This window comes from Hibiscus syriacus, unplaced genomic scaffold, assembly GCF_006381635.1.
Source record: "Hibiscus syriacus cultivar Baekdansim isolate YM2019G1 unplaced genomic scaffold, ASM638163v2 tig00111841_pilon, whole genome shotgun sequence".
Classification (NCBI taxonomy): Eukaryota; Viridiplantae; Streptophyta; class Magnoliopsida; order Malvales; family Malvaceae; genus Hibiscus; species Hibiscus syriacus.
In genome coordinates, this window is record NW_024063196.1 from 520,971 (window position 1) to 538,512 (window position 17,542).

Below are 17,542 nucleotides of genomic sequence, written 5' to 3' on the forward strand. Positions count from 1 at the left end.
TCGAGAATCCAACCATTGAAGAAAGGGAAGTATCTTATCCAAGAGAGTACAACTATGTCAAGGATGGTGAGATTATAGGTGATCCATCCAAAGGGGTAACAACTCGATCTTCTCTTAGAAATATTTGTAATTATGTTGCATTTATTTCATGCATAGAGCCTAAGAATATTAAAGAAGCATTAAATGATGAACATTAGATTATGGCTATGCAAGAAGAATTAAATCAATTTGAGAGAAGTAAAGTATGGACATTAGTTGAAAGGCCTAGTAATAAATCTACTGTAGGTACTATATGGGTATTTAGGAATAAGCTTGATGAGAGTGGTAATATAGTGAGAAACAAGGCTAGACTTGTTCTCAAGGGTATACTCAAGAAGAAGGCATAGACTATGATGAAACATATGCTCTCGTAGCTAGGATGGAATCAATTAGAATGTTATTAGCATTTGCATGTTTTCATGAATTTAAACTATATCAAATGGATGTTAAAAGTGCATTTTTAAATGGTTTTATAAAAGAAGAAGTGTATGTGGAACAACCTCCAGGTTTTGAAGATTCAAAATTTCTGGATCATGTTCTTAAATTGACAAAAGCACTTTATGGTTTAAAACAAGCTCCTAGAGCTTGGTATGAAAGATTGTCAAACTTTTTAATTGAAAAAGGTTTTTCAAAAAGGAAGGTTGATACTACATTGTTTTTAAAGCATAAAGGTAAAGATTTATTAGTATTTCAAATTTATGTTGATGATATAATATTTGGTTCTACTAATGATGTTCTTTGCCAAGAATTTTCTAAGCTAATGCAAAGTGAATTCGAGATGAGCATGATGGGGGAGCTCTCATTTTTCTTGGGACTCCAAATCAAGCAAAGAAAAGATGGCATCTTCATCAATCAAGCTAAATACGTTAAAGATATGCTCAAGAAGTTTGGACTGGAAAATGGGAAGCCATATAACACTCCAATGAGCTCATCAACAAAGCTTGACTTAGATGAAGGAGGTAAATGTGTGGATGTTAAATTATATAGGTCAATGAGTGGTTCTTTGCTTTATCTAACTGCAAGTAGACCGAACATTATGTTTAGTGTTTGCTTATGTGCTAGATTTCAATCATGCCCTAAGGAATCACATTTACTAGCTGTTAAGAGGATCTTTAGATACCTTAAGGACACTCCTAGTTTAGGACTTTGGTATCCTAGAGACTCTATCTTTAGCTTGCATGCCTTCTCTGATGTGGATTATGGAGGATGCAAATTAGATAAGAAAAGCACCTCCGGTACTTGCCAATTCCTTGGAAATATACTGATTTCTTGGTTTTCAAAGAAACAAAATTGTGTCGCATTATCTACTACTGAAGCGGAATATATTTCAGCCGGTAGTTGTTGTGCACAAGTTTTATGGATGAAACAATAACTTTTTGATTATGGAATTGAAGTAGGTACCATTCCTATCAAGTGTGACAATACTAGTGCTATTTGTCTCTCTAAAAATCCCATCCAACACTCTAGAACTAAGTATATTGAAATTAAACATAACTTCATTAGAGACCACGTCGCTAAGGAAGATGTAGTTCTAGAATTTGTTAATACTTTGCACCAATTAGCGGATATCTTTACAAAACCTTTAGACAAAGAAATATTTTGGACACTTAGGAGAGAATTAGGTTTAACTAACCTATCTTCACTTAGTGTTTAAAATGATTTTAGCATTTAAAAAAAATGAAAAATGCATATAATGATAATTTTTTATTGCATTCATTGCTATTAGTTAGGGGGAGTTTATGTTCTTTAGAGAAAAATAATTTTATGTTCAAATGAAGCTTAAGGATTAATTTGATTGATTGAACGTGATTAATTTTCAATATATGAGTTGCCAATACCACTAGAGCTAATTAATTTAGCATTTTAAGTGTTTGAAACAGATTTTTGACATTTTTGTGCTTCATGCATCGATACACTTAACAGTGCATCGATGCATCCCTTTGAATGTACATCGATTCATCATGTTGATACACCGATGCACGCCTTGAATGTGCATTTGTTTCAAACCCTAAAACTATATCCTCATCATCCATATGCCCCTCTCAATCTCTAAATTTTCCTTTTACTCAAAATCAACGTAATTTTATCAGAATCTTCGAGCTTTTCAACTCCTAATCCTGCTTTAATCATCAAATCGTGCAAAACAACATCTCATTCTTCTCAAATCCGAAATTTTCAAGGTATTTTTCTAAAAACATCTATTTTATCATATTCTAATCTTAGGACTAGTTTTAATTAGTTCTAGGATGAACATTTTATCGGGCATTGATTGTTTGATGATTACAAACTAGATTTTACAACCAATTTCATCAAAAACTCACAAATTTTCAAAGATTTTTTTTAATTTTTGAAATTAAAAAAAATTAAAAATTTGAATTTAATTTTTAAATTTGATGTTTTTGATTTAATTATTTTGTTTTCATAAAAACTATACATATTATGATTTTACAAAAATTGTTTTCAAATAGTTTTCAAAACCTTGCCCATTAGGATTCGGTTTAGAGAACCTTGAATTATTGAGGACTCAATTGAGTTTTGGGATAAATTGCATACATGTGTTTCAAATTGCATGTTATATTCCTTTTTCCGATTCCTAAACCATGTCTATTCCCAAACGCCCTAGGACTTCGTCGAGTCGTTCTCGTTCAAACCAACCTCCTAATCCTGTTCCTCCTCCACCTACATCTCTATTAGGATCTTGTTTTAACATGCTTGAGAGTCGTAGAGACGAATTGTAATCTAGGTATATAAATTATTTTCAAACTTATAGAATCCGGGAAGAACTTATTCCTTCTCTTCAAGCTATGATAGAAATTAACTTTGAATACCTTCCGATTCTTAAAGCTTGGAAGTTTGATAAATTGTTTAAGCTCAAACCTATCGTCTATCAACAATTAGTCCGCATTTTCTATTCCAATGCAGTATGTATTCAAAACGAAACTCAATGTGGAACTATAGCCATCAAATCTTATCTTTTAGGCCAATATATTAATATTGACCCCGCGATTATAGTTTCACGTTTTAGATTAGATGATGATGGAATATATAATGAGAATGAAACTGTAGATTATCCCTATGTTCCAAACGCTAGTGTTAGTACTTTACGATCTCATTACGATCGTTTTCTTCATCTGATGATCTCATGGTGGTTTAGACAATCCGAAGGTAGGTACTCCACTCTTCGTATTAGGGATTTGTGGTGGATGCAATGTCTCAAGAATAAAATCAAAATCAATCTACCCCACATTATCTTAAGTCAACTAGTTGATGTCATAAACATTGTTCCTTCAAAACATGTCGAAACATTAGTTTATGGATGTCTTCTTAATAACCTCTTTATCAAACTTGGTCTAGATGTCTCTCTCGACAATCCTATCCCACTCCAAAACCAAATCAATCTTACTTCCTTGAAGAAAGTGGATTGGAAACAAGACGAGGAAACCAGTCTTTGGGTATTTCTACCAGGTAAGCAAACCCTGGGAGCTAGTTCTTCACGAGCTGCTCCTAGCTCTTCTCGTGCTCTTCCTTCTCCTCCAGCACCGGCTGCTGACGATGATCCTGAGTTTCAACAGCTTGTGCAAGATATCGACGATCACGTACTAGACGATGAGCCTGCATCGGAACCAGCACGGCAAGAAGATCAAATGCCAACATATTTTCGATCTTTCTTGGAGTCATTTGATCTGCGGTTTGCTTCCATTGAGTCTCAGATTACTGAGTTTCAGCGGGAGATGCGTGAACGTATGGATGCACTCACTCTTGAAGTTCGAGCTCATTATCCTCCTCCTCCCGATCCTCTGATGGATTAGACATTTTCTCCTCCATGCTTTCTTAGTATTTCAATCTTGGATTGTTTTGATGTTTCTGGATTGTTTGTTTTGAATTGTTAAATGTTTGAATTTGTTATGATTTGGATGATTGGATTTTGAACTTAATATATATATTTGGTTTGATTGAATTTTCTTATTTTTGCATCATTAGACATATATGACCAATTACACCATTACACATTTGATTATGAATATTGATTATGGAAAAAATTGCTAATCTCTCTTTCGTTTGTGATCTTAGCAGCTTAAGCTATATATATATATTTACTCAATTGGCTATGTTTTTCAAAACCTTGTTTAAATCGGTTTTTAAATCTTTTTGATTTAACAAAAAGAGGGAGAAATATTAAGTGTTAAAAGGGATAAGTGTTATAGTAAGGGGGAGTAATTTTTCAAAATTGATATCAAATTTTTAGAAAATCTTAAAATAACACAAATGTTTTGTTATATCAAAAAGGGGGAGATTGTTGAAATCATTTTTGTGTTTCGATATAACAAATTAAGATTAAATGAATTTTAAGATTTTACAAATGATTTTCTAAATATATTCGATTTAATTAATCGAATATCAAATTATTACTCCAAGTCTTTCAAGTTCAAATTCAAACCTTACTAAATGGTGTAAAATTGTGTTTTATACTTAAACTATTTTTGAAACAATTTTCACAAAGTATTTTGAACCAAAATCAAGCCTAAAATCAATTTTTCAGAGTGATGCACCGATGCACCAATCCATGCATCGATGCACCATGAATTAAATTGAACATTGAATGCATTTCATGCATCGATGCACTCTGGCTATTTTGAAACATCGAATGCACTTGATGCATCGATGCATTCTTAGTGCACCGATGCACTAAGGGTCCAACGATCAAAATATTTGAATTTTACACTAATGCACAGATGCACCATGGGTATGCATCGATGCACTGACGCTCCCAATTGAATTTATTAATTGTTTTCACACTTAAACGGCTCTATTGACTCTACTAAGCATCCCCAACGTTCAGAATCATTTGAAGGTGTATTTAAACAAGTTCTGAAGCCATTGATCAATAACAAGAAAGAAGAAATCATTGAGAAACAAGAGATAAAGCATCAAACATCAAGTTTGTGCAATTCAAGCCAAATTTCCTTTCAATATTCATTTTGCTTTCAAGAACACAATTTGTGCACAATTGTAATTATCTTTGAGTGTTCTTATCTTGTTCTAGAATTGTGCAAACATATTACCTTGTGAGGTTTTCCTTGTAAGTTTGCAAATTTGTGTATTTCTCTTTGAAAAAACGTGTGCTCAAGAATTTGAGTATAATTCTTGATGGAGTTGTAAGGTTACTCTTTGTCCTCAAAAGAAAGAAAAAATTAGTGAATTTGTTGGAAAATCCTTAGTGTGGATAGCTAAGGTAGTGGACATAGACTTTGGTTGAGAAAGTTGAACCACTCTAAATCGCTGTGCAATTATTTTCAATTTTCTGCAAAAGCTTCCACCAAAATTTTAATTTCCAATTCACCCCCTCTTGGCCGATTCCGTCAATCGATTAACTCAACACTATTAATACACTAGTACAAAAGTACTGATACTCCAAATAGGGGTATCAATAATGTCAGCTTTTTCAGATTCCAATAGCCAGTTTTGGTATCAATACCAATGGTGAGTACTTGTACTAAAGGGTCAGTATCGATACTAAAACGCTTAGTATCAATACCTTCATTATGAATTTACAAGAACCAAATTCAATCAAAGGGTTTAGGAAGGGGTCTAATAGTACCCAAACACCTTAAATGAACTTACAAGTGAGAACATCAAATGAACACAACTACAAGTAAGAATGATATTGAATTAAGATGACATAAAACTAGCCCTTGTGTGGCACTCGAGAAACAGTAAGGACACCCGAGTTACTCTAACAACGTGACAATCGTCTTGTATGATTAGATGATTTATATATATCTCAACTAGTTCCAAGGAACTTCAGTTGTTGGCTGGGCACAAATGTCTCAATATTTTAGGGAATAAGATGGTTTGGTGTATATTTTCGATGCAATTCTAGAGCTCACCTTAAATACCCAAGGGTATCATATGTAGGCTAAAGGGATAGGTGTCATAAAATGCATAATCCTCTGACTACACCATAATGCCTGCCTCATCTATACATGTTAGTGGTGTTGTATGCTTATAGCTCTGCCTGCTAGCATGCCCATGTAGTGAATGTACATAGTATAGTACAATTATTAGTGTAATACTGATCTTTTGAGCTCAACATTCAGAATTTATTTCTATGCATAGGTTCTTAGGAGATCTCTTGAGTATCTTATCGTCGATCAGTGATTCAGATTATTAAGGCACCATAGTACATCGTGAGTCTTTTTAAAGGGCATGTAATATTCATAGACCTTCATGTATTCGAGCCATAACTATATTTTTGAAATACTTGATATGTATTATTTTGGGATGTATTGAGAGATCACCACATTTGCGAACTTAAATATTTATGTTTTCCACATATGGTTTATGTAATTATATATTTTTGAATGATTCTTTCAAATGTCGTTTTAAAAAGGAAAATTTCAGGTTAGCCACTTCGGTGGTCTCTTGTGATACTCTAGTCCAACGATCTCAGGTCGGGTCAGATTAGGGTGTTACAAGCATTGTGCTTCAGGCCCTTAAAAAGAGATAATCATATGTTAAGATCAACAAATGTGAATTTTGGTTGTCTGATGTTAACATTTCAGGGCACATAATCTTGATCGATGATATTTGGGTAAACCTGTAAAAGATTCATATAATAATAAATTGAAAAATACCTAAGAATGTTTCCAAGGTCGTAGTTTCTTGGGTTTGATAGGTTATTATCATCGGTTTCAAGGGTATAACATAATAGATACATGTGGAGACCATGATCCCCTAAATTTGAAAAACTATAATTTAGACCCTTAAAGTTTTTTAAAAAAATAATTTATACCTACAATATTTTTTAGAAATTTATATTAAGCTTTAAAATTTTTTCATGTTCTTAATTAAACCCTTATATAATTTTTAAAAATTCTCATTATGCCTCTCAAAATTTCAAAAATTTTAATTAGACCTCATTTAAAAAAACATAAATTGAACCTTTCAAATTTTTTTAAAATTTTAATTTAAACATATAATTTTTTAAAGTTTTAAGTTGGCCCCTAAACTATATCACCAAGTTCCTCTATTGATCAATATGCTAAGGAATTTTTGTTATATAGTCTTAGTGGTATTTATACGATATACAACACACGTTGTTGATCTTTCGGTAGAGTGGTCCTTAAAAAGGAACATGGTTGAAATCGAGTTACCTCACTAACAAAGGAAATAACCTTTATAACTGTTTGATATTAGAAACCTTAAATTCATCCCCCATTTATAACAATGTCATGCATTATGTAAATGTTTGCTTGCTTATTTATGTTTATGATTTATATGAACTATGCTAGAATAATTGTGTCTTACTCAGTTTGTGTTATAATATAACAATCCGAGATGAACAAAAAGGTAAAATAAAATTTTTTATTAATAAAGGAAAATATACAGTTTATAGTAAAGAACCCGAATAACAAACTAAAAACTAGTTGAGGCCTATAGCAACACAATATCTTTAAGACTGATTTTCGACCATTCCTTGGTGCTCAAGATCTTTTAGTCGTCTATCTCCTAAGATACAACAACGATATAATCAACGCACAATAGCACAACTTACGAGATCACGAACTATATCTTGCTAGAGGTTATCACTCAAAAAAGAGAAGAATAAAAGAGATTTTTGAGTTGTGTAAAACCTAGTAGGTTTACACGGTATTTATAGTGTTTTACATAAAAGAAGAATTGGAAACAATATATTTTGAAAATTAAGGCTATTAATTAGTATATGAATAAAATCATAAATAATCAATTAATACCGCTTTAATTAGAATATATTTGTGAACGATAAGTCATACGATATTAATATTTGAATTGAAAGAAAATCATATAATATCCTTTTTTAATTCAAAATATTCAAAATGATATGCCACATTTAAGGAAAATATTTAATTCGTAGAGGGTAAAATATCTACAAGCCCCTGAAGGGCCTAACCGGTCCGAACATTCACATCTCCATCGTCGTGCGGATGTTCCTCCAACATCGATGGGTTCGACGAGCTTCAATTTGCACCCCATGTGCCTATGCTTGTGCGTGAGGCACAATTTCAACCCAAGTCATTCAATGACTAGGAAGTGGGTTTGTGTATATAAACCATTTTCTTGCTTGTTATCCCACCAATGTGGGGTATAGGTTTTCTCATTTTCCTTACACAACACAATTCATATGTACCATACTTTGAGCATCAATTTCTCATTTATCACTCAACCGTTTTGAGCATATGAAATACCGTTGTATATATCTCATGAAGTAGAATATCAATAAGTAAATTCATTATTCGATTCTTTATCTTTACCCTTAGAGAATATGCCTCAAAGTTTCCAATTTATCACAAATTTCTCAACAATCGGCCACATGAATGAAATTGATGATTTTATCAAAACATTTTGACTCGATGTAGTGATAAATCCTATGAAAGATTGTTGCATAGGATAGGTAAGTGTCCTCCTTTGAACATTCCCTTGTGATAGTATACTTAATTTACTAGCTAACCAGTAGATGTGATGTCCTTGAACTATCCTTTTTTTGTGTAAACGATGATATACTTCACACAACTATATTTCTGACAAAGTATATCAGTTCTAATTAGTATGTCCATATAGTCGTGAACATCACATGGTTCTACAAGAGTTTGAAAGAATTATTCCCTATAGTCTTCTTGAAGTGGCCCTACTTTACTCTTACATAAGTGACTTATGTTGCTCGACTCATCGAAGTACTAAATGGTCATTAAAAGATTTTCTTGGCATATACCAATTTGATTAATGTTTACATCATATGAACGAACTTGAGATAAGAAACCCCTACAATGATCGCACACAGTTTATGCAATTAGGTTGTCCCTTTGAACCTAAATATTAAGATCTTCAGTCAATTAGGTAGGGTTTTCCTTCACATAACATCTTTAATTTCATGACTTTAATCTCATTCCTTTAGATGTTTTCTCAACTTGATTTCGATTTAACCCTTTCGTTAATAGATCCACGATGTTATCCTTTGATCTTACAAAATCAGTAGAGATAACTCCATTTGAGATCAATTGTCTAATGGTATTGTATCGATGATGCATATGTCTCGATTTACTCTTATACATGAAATTTTATGCTATAACAATTGTTGTTAGTTGTCATAGTATATGCATATTGTGGGCACAAGATTCAATCATTAAGGTATATCCTTAATAAAATATCAAAGCCACTATGCTTCATCTCTAGATTTATCTAAAGCTACAAACTCAGATTGCATAGTAGTTCTAGTTATAACAGTTTGTCTTGAGGATTTCCATGATACGACTCATCTCCCAAAGTGAATACATATCCACTTATACCTTTGGTATCTTGAATATCAAATGTCCCACTAGAATCGGAGTATCATTCTATAATGGCAAGTTCTTTGGAATAATGCAATCTATAGTCTCAAGTATATCTTAGATATCTCAATATGTTTGTTATCGCTTTCCAATGGTCTTTTCATGGATAGCTTGTAAATCTACTTAGACTGCTCACAGTAAAAGCGATGTCTGATCTACTACAACTCATAAGACACATCAGATTGCCTATGACCCTTGTATATTCCACTTGGTGAAAACGTTCACCATGGCTTTTAGACAAGTGTGAACAAGAATTTATTTGAGTTATAATTTATTTGAGTTATGGCTATACTAGAATAATCCTTATTAAATTTCTCAATAATCTTATCCACATAATGTGATTGAGTCAGTATGAGGCCTTCAAATGACCTTTGTAACACCCCTATTTATCCCCAAAATTTGAAACCCTATGATTTAGGGATTTTCCCAAATCTCTAAATCAAATTCAATGATCTAATTATAAGATTGGAAACTTTGGAGCCAATTTCATAAACCCTAGAAAGATGGATGACCAACCTCATAATTAACCCATTTTAGTTTAAAACAAACCCTAACCCTTATTTGATTATATCAACCCACAGTGCTCGTTTTCTCCTCTAAAAAACCCTAGTTGCACCACCTTACTCCAAGCTTCACCTTACCACCGTTAACCACCCAAGGTAAGTCGTTGGTTGTTGCTTATTAATCTCGACGTGATATATAGCCTTTGTCATTGAAGTTGGGCGTGTTTTTGTGGCTGACCTATGAGTTTTGGCTCGTAAAAGCTTTATTTTTTTCGTCATGCTTGGCCGTTTTTTGTTGTGGTAATGACGAGTCTTCACCAGGGAAGGTCCAGGTGGCTTGGGTTGCGACTGTGTGGCATCATTCGATTGTGTAAAGCTTCTTCGTCGTGTTTCTTCGTCGCTGCTTTGAGGTGGTCGACCAATTAGGTCCATGTCAAGACTGGTCGTGATGGTTGTCGGTCCGGGGGACTGCTACCAGTGAAGTCTCGTCGTCGATAGTCTCATTTAAATATACCGACAGTCCGTTATATTCAAACCAAACCTGATGTCGGTTCCCCGATCAAGTCAAAAATAATTTTAATTTATGTTAAATTATTATTTGGTAATATGAAATTACTAAATTAGGATTTTAATCAATCATTGTTAATTTTGTAGGATAAATTGAACTGAGAAACGAGTTACTGCCTCCTCCGTCATTACCCGCGAGCTTTCAACTGAAACATATTTCTCGTGTTGAGCTTGAGTGATAGCTATTGTTTTTAGTATGTTTGGCTTCGTCGTTAGTTTAGAGTAATTTATCGTCTTTAGCTGTTTGTCTAGGCGTGTCTTACTATTCGGTGCTACATTATTTTATTTCAATGCTTAATGGCTTGTTTGGTTGGAAATTGTTCGAAAGCATGTTTGACTGTGAAATTAATTGAGATAAATGTGAAAATGCAATGTGATACATGTTGAGCTTTTAAAATCAGAATAATGTTGGGCATACGTAATATTTGAATGTGATGAATTATCGGAATCATAATATATGCTTCATAATATTTGTTCATGGAATATTTTTATTCAGATCGGATTGGATATCAGATATATATGTCATTTGCATATCATATTGAGATGAATTTTGATAGGGGAAGTTTAGGGTGAATATTATTTTCAGATTCAATGGTCTCTACCTTTGTGGCGGATCCCACTTCCTATTGTGTGATTTGATTGTAGATAGTGTGGTTTTGAGGAATCCACTTTTCGGATGGTGTGAAAGGAGTACGGGTGGGTGCATAATCATTTTCATAACATTCAAATTTATGATTATCACTATTTGATTCGGACTATGATTATTATTGATTGATTCGTACTATGTTATGACTTGTGTTTGTTTGCACTTTAAAAACACACTAAGTTTTATATCTTATACCCCAGAGTTATTATTTTCATATACTTAAAACTAGGTGAACAGATACTTAGAGGGTTTCGTCATTATTTTTTTGAAGAACTATTATTTTTAGTATGAACTTTATTTGTTTGTTTTTAGAATTATTATTATTTTTTTTTTGTAATTTGAGACTTTGGACATTATGTTTAATTTGTGAACTATTTATACATGTTTCTAAATAATTATTATTTCTATCAGATTTTTCAGAATATTTGTTTTAATAAAATTATGAAGTTTGAATTTGAGGATTGTTTCTTTAATTATAATGTAATTTTTTAGTTTTGAATCGAACATAGTTTACTCGAGGGAAAATGATTTCAATTAAGCTATCTAAATTCGACCTAATTTCTTTTAGGTCGGGTCTAGGGAATTACATTTAAGTGGTATCAAAGCCCGATTCAACCCTCAGACTGTGGAGTTTAACAATAAAAATTTTAATTAAAAATTATTTTTGCATGCATGTAAATAATTTCGGGGTAAATGGGAATTTTTAGAGTAAAAATATTTTCTTATTTTAAAAAAAGAGTTGCTAAATATTTTGATTCGAAACTCCAAGTATCAACTTCGACCTTAGGATTTTGCCATTTATAGATAGTTTGCTATGCCACCCCATATGAGTTTTCGATTAGCGATCGATAAAGATTAAGGTCAGACATCGACAAAGGGTAGTGAGAAAAATAATAGTTATGGTTTAGTTAGTACAGATAGAATAGCTAATAGTAGAGGTTTATCTAAATCATCAGTGAGGCAATCGAAGTTAGTATATTATACTCGGAGTTATGAGGATCAAGATAAGTCAGAAGAAATTGAGAGTCTTTTCTTCATTCATTCTAATTTTATTTCGATAAATTTGAGGTCAAAATTTTTTTGAAGTAGGAGAGACTTGTAACACCCAAATTTATCCTTTCAAAACCCTAAGTTAGGGGATTTTCCCAAACTCCTAAATCAAATTTAGTGACCTAATTGCAATATTGGAAAATTTTGAGCTACTTTCATAAACGCTAGAAATTTGGATGACCAACCTTGTAAATAACCCATTTTAGTTTAAAACAAACTCTCCCATTTTCTATTATATCAAATAGCGGTGCTATTCTTCTCCTCTAAAAAAACCTAGCTACGTTGTTTTTCTCCAAGCTTTACCTCGCCGCCATTAACCACACAAGGTATGTCATCGACCGTTGCTTGTTAATCCCGGCGTAATATCTAGCCTTTTTCATCGATGTTGGGCACGAGTTTGTGACTGACCCACAAGTTCTGGCTCACAAAAGCTTCATTGTTGCCATCGTGCTCGGCTGTTTGTGGTCGTGGTAAGGATGGGTCTTTGCCAGGGAAAGTCCAAGTGGCTTGGGCACAGTCGTGTGGCATCGTTCGACCGTGTAAAGCTCCTTCATCGAATTTGTCTTCTGCCGTCATCGCTACTTTGAGGTGGCTAGCCAATTAGGGCCATGGAAAAACTGGCTGTGATGGTCACCAGTTCGTGGGACTGCTGCCGGTGAAGTCTCGTCACCGACAGTCCCATTTAAATATACCGACAGTTTATTATATTCAAACCAAACCCACTACCGATTCCCTGATCGAGTCAAAAATAATTTTAATTCGCCATTAAATTCTTATTTGGTAATGTGAAATTAGTGAATTGAGATTTGAACCGGACGTTGTTAATTTTGCACGAGAAATCAAACCAAGAACTTAGTTACCGCCTCCTCCATCGTTACCCACGAACTTCAAACTGAATCGTATTTCTCGTATTGAGCGTAAGTGATAGTTGTTATTTTTATTACGTTTGACTTCGTCGTTAATTTAGAGTAATTTATTTTTTAAACTATTCCATAGGTTTTGATTCGAGTCAATCCACTATTTGGGCTAACCGTAGAAAAGGTTATTATCGTCCTTAGCTATTTGTCGAGGTGTGTCTCACTATTCGGTGCTACATTATTTTGTTTGAATTACTAATGACTTGTTTGTTTGGAAATTGTTTGAAAGCATGTCTGATTGTGAAATTGATTGAGATAAATGTGAAAATGTCATGTGATACATGTTGAACTGTCGAAATCAAAATATTCTTGTGCATATGTAAGACGTGAATATGATGAATTATCAGAATCATAATATATGTTTCGGAATATCTATTCATGAAATATTATTATTTGGATCATACGGGACATCAAATATGTATGTCATTTTCTTATCATAGTGGGACGATTTTTGATAGGGGAAGTTTAATGCATTCAATCATCAAGGTGAATATCACTTTCGGATTCAATGGCCTCTGCCTTTGTGGCATACCCCACTTCATATGGTGTGATTTGATTGTCAATAATGTGGCTCTGGGGAACTCATTCTTCAGATTGTGTGACAGGAGTACGAGCGGGTCTATAAACATTTGCATAATATTCAAATTTATGATTATCACTGTTTGATTTGGACTATGATTATTATTTATTGATTCAAATCATGTTAGGACTTGTGTTTGTTTTCACTTTATAGACACACTAAGCTTAATAGCTTACACTCTCATAGTTTTTACTCTAAGATACTCAACATTAGGTGAACCGATACTTGGAGGGTTTCATTATTATTTTTTCGAAGAACTATTATTTTCAGTATGGACTTTTTTATTTATTTTCAGAATTATTATTATTATTTTTTAATTTGAGACTTTAGACATTATGTTTAATTTTGGGAATTGCTTATGCATGTTTCTAAATAATAATTATTTCTATCAGATTTTTCACAGACATTTGTTTTAATATAATTATGAAGTTTGAATTTAAGGATTGTTTCTTTAATTATAATGTAATTATTTTTATTTTTGAATCACACATGGTTTACTCGAGGGAAAATGATTTCATTTGAGCTCTCTAGATTCAACCTAATTTCTTCTAGGTCGGGTCTAGGGGTTATAACGTTTTAATTTGGAATCCCAAAATCGTACCGGCCAATCCCATGTCTTTCATGTCAAATATTGAATTTAATATATCTTTGGTACGTTTTACCATTTCATTGTTACGTCCAACAATAAGTACGTCATCAACATATAAGTATAGAATCACATATCCTATGTTCGTGGTTTTGACATATATACATTTGTCACACTCATTTATTTTGAAGTCATTTTTCATCATGACATTATCGAATTTCTCATGTCATTAATTTGGTTCTTTTTTAAGTTCATACAAAGACTTCACCAATCTACATACTTTCCTATCTTGACCAAAAACTATATCTCCCTTGGGTTGTTCCATGTATATTTCTTCATCAAGATCTCCATTTAGAAAAGAAGTTTTAACATCTAATCGATGTACTTCTAGATTTCACAAAGCAACAATTGTAAATATCTTTCTTATGAATGTTATTCTTGATATATGAGAGTATGTATCAAAGTAATCAAGGTCTTCCTTTTTCCGACAACCTTTTATAACTAACATGGCCTTATACTTAGCAATTGTTCCATCTACTTTCATTTTTCATTTGAAAATCTATTTTGAACTTAACGACTTAATTCTCGAAGGAAGATCTATTAATTATCATGTATGATTTTGCATGATGGACTTGATTTCACCTTTATTGGCTTCCTTCCATAAGGTGCCTTTCAAAGATCGTATATCATCCCTATATGTTTAAGGTTCAACCTCCAACATAAAAGTAGGGAAATCTGATCCAAATGATCTTTCCACTCTTCCTCGTTTTCTCCTTCTTGGCTCTATTTTAGCTTTTTGTTGATTATCTGGATTATCTTCATTGTTAGTCTCTAATGTATTGAACTTTGATCAACCTTCCTGGTTTTGTAAAAGAATATATCTTCAAACAATGATGCATTCTTTGATTCCATTATTATGTTCTTATGAATCTCAGGGTTATTTGATTCATACACAAGGAATCGATATGTGTTGCTATGTTCTACATAGCCAATGAAAATATAATCCACATTTTTATGACCTATTTTCATTTGCTTTGGTAATGTGCCATTACCTTGGCAAGACACCCGCACCTTTTAAATGTTTGTATTAAGGTTTTTGGCCTTTCCATAACTTATATGATGTCTTGTCCTTTTTCTTTCGGGGTACCTTATTTAAAAGGTAATTTAACTAAAAGAACAACTTCCCCTACTTTTTCTGTGATAAACCAGAGCTTCCTAACAAAGCATTCATCATTTCTTTTAAAGTTAGGGTTTTTTCGCTTGGCTACTCCATTAGATTAAGGATAATATGGTGGTGTTACTTCGTGAACAATACCATGTTGTGAACAAAATTCACCAAATGGTTCAACATATTCACCACCACAATCACTTCATACGATATTAATCCTTTTTTAAGCTTGTTTAAACTTCCTGCTTATATAGTTTAAATTTCTCTACAAATTCATCTTTGCTCTTAATTAAATATTAGTACTTTGTGCTAACATAAAAAAGGTAATACAATATATATTATTTGCCCTCATTTAAACAAATTTGAAGTCACAAGCGTCGCTATGTATTAGATCCAACGGTTTAGTATTTTTTTCAATTGTTTGAAAAGATGATATTATTAATTTTTACTGAACACAAGTTTCACGTTTATGATTATAATTGATGTGAAATGAAGGGATGTGTTCCAAGTTAATTAGCCTATGCTGGGTATCATAATTAACATGTCTAAGCCTACCATGCCATAAATTAAATGACTCAAGCATATAAACGAAAGAAATGATATTCTTGTTCATGCTTTTGGCTTTTTATAGAGATTGCATTGAGTTTTCACATATCATTTGATACAAACCCTCTGCCTATAAACGTTCCCCTAGATAAAATCAACTTTTGGACTTCAAACACCATCCTAAAATCGTGAACACTTAAGAGTGTCCCAGATACAAGATTTTTTTGTATGTTAAGAACATATAATACATTCTACAGCTTGAGTTCTTTTCCATAAGTCATCTTCAAGATCATAATACGTAACACCTCGATTCTTGAGTTAGTAGATTGGGGCTAACCCAAGAAAAAGTTAAAAACCCATTAAGCCTACAAGAAGCTTTTGTTCAATTAGGGGGCGACTTGGGCTTAGATTGAGCCCATTATGGATTAAAAAGAGTATTTTTAATTTGGATTAAACTAAGAAAGACCAAAGCTATAAATTCCCCCTTAAATGTTATAAAGGTTGATTTCTTTTATGAGAGGGTAAGGTCACATCATGGAAAAACAAAAGAAATGTGACTCTCTCATATCTCTTTTTCCTCATCGTTTTTCTCATTCCCCAATCAAACTCTCGTTCTTTCTTATTGGTGTTCCGATTCAAAGGTGAATACTTTGTTGGTGTCTATCCTTAGACTGAAATTCTTGTAGCAGGGGTTGAAATATCCATATTCTAAGCTCTACTTGAAGCCCCCAACCTTAGAGTTTGGCCATAGTTAGGTTTATGGAGGGTTTTAAGGTTTAGAGCTTGTAGTGGTTCTAGACCATCTCTAAACCTTTGAAATTTTTTTCTTATTCTTTTTAAAGTTCCTAGTTGAGTTAATAACTCAATCCATTGTTTATTCTAGTGAGAGAAGTGGTTGAAGGTTCCAAAGGAAAAAAAAAAGGAAAAAATAGTGCTTGGGTGAGCCCTGACTTAATTCTTCAGCTTCTAGGTGTAATGTAACACACTTCTAACCCTTCCTTGATACTTGTAGAACATCATGTGAAGTTTTGATACTTGTATGAGTGTATGAGTCATTTGGGTGCATTTTGGGGTTCATATAATATAATTAGTATTTATGTTATTCATGTATAAAGTAATAACCATTCATGTCCCATAAAATCTAAATAAGCTTTAAACACTATTTGGGGACTTTAAAGGCACATTCAGAGTGATTTGGAAGGTTTTAGACGAGAGAAACATAGTTTTCTGGGTTGGCGGTATCGATACTACTTGTCGTGAATGTGAAAATTTCAAAATCTTCAAAGAGTATTGATACTTTTTATATGGTATCGATACTCAGAGGCCTAGTATCTATACACGTGGACTTGATAAGATTCCAGTAACCAATTTTGGTATCGACATTCATGGGAGTATCGATACTCTACTCTAAACCCTCAATATAAATACTCCCTAGAATGAGTATCGATATAGAGTTATTTTTCAAAACATCAAATGTAATTTTGGTACGATACTCGCAAGAGTATCAATACTAAGGGTAGGGTATCGATACTCTTAGAAGGAGTATCGATACTGAGGTATTTTCCAAAACATTAA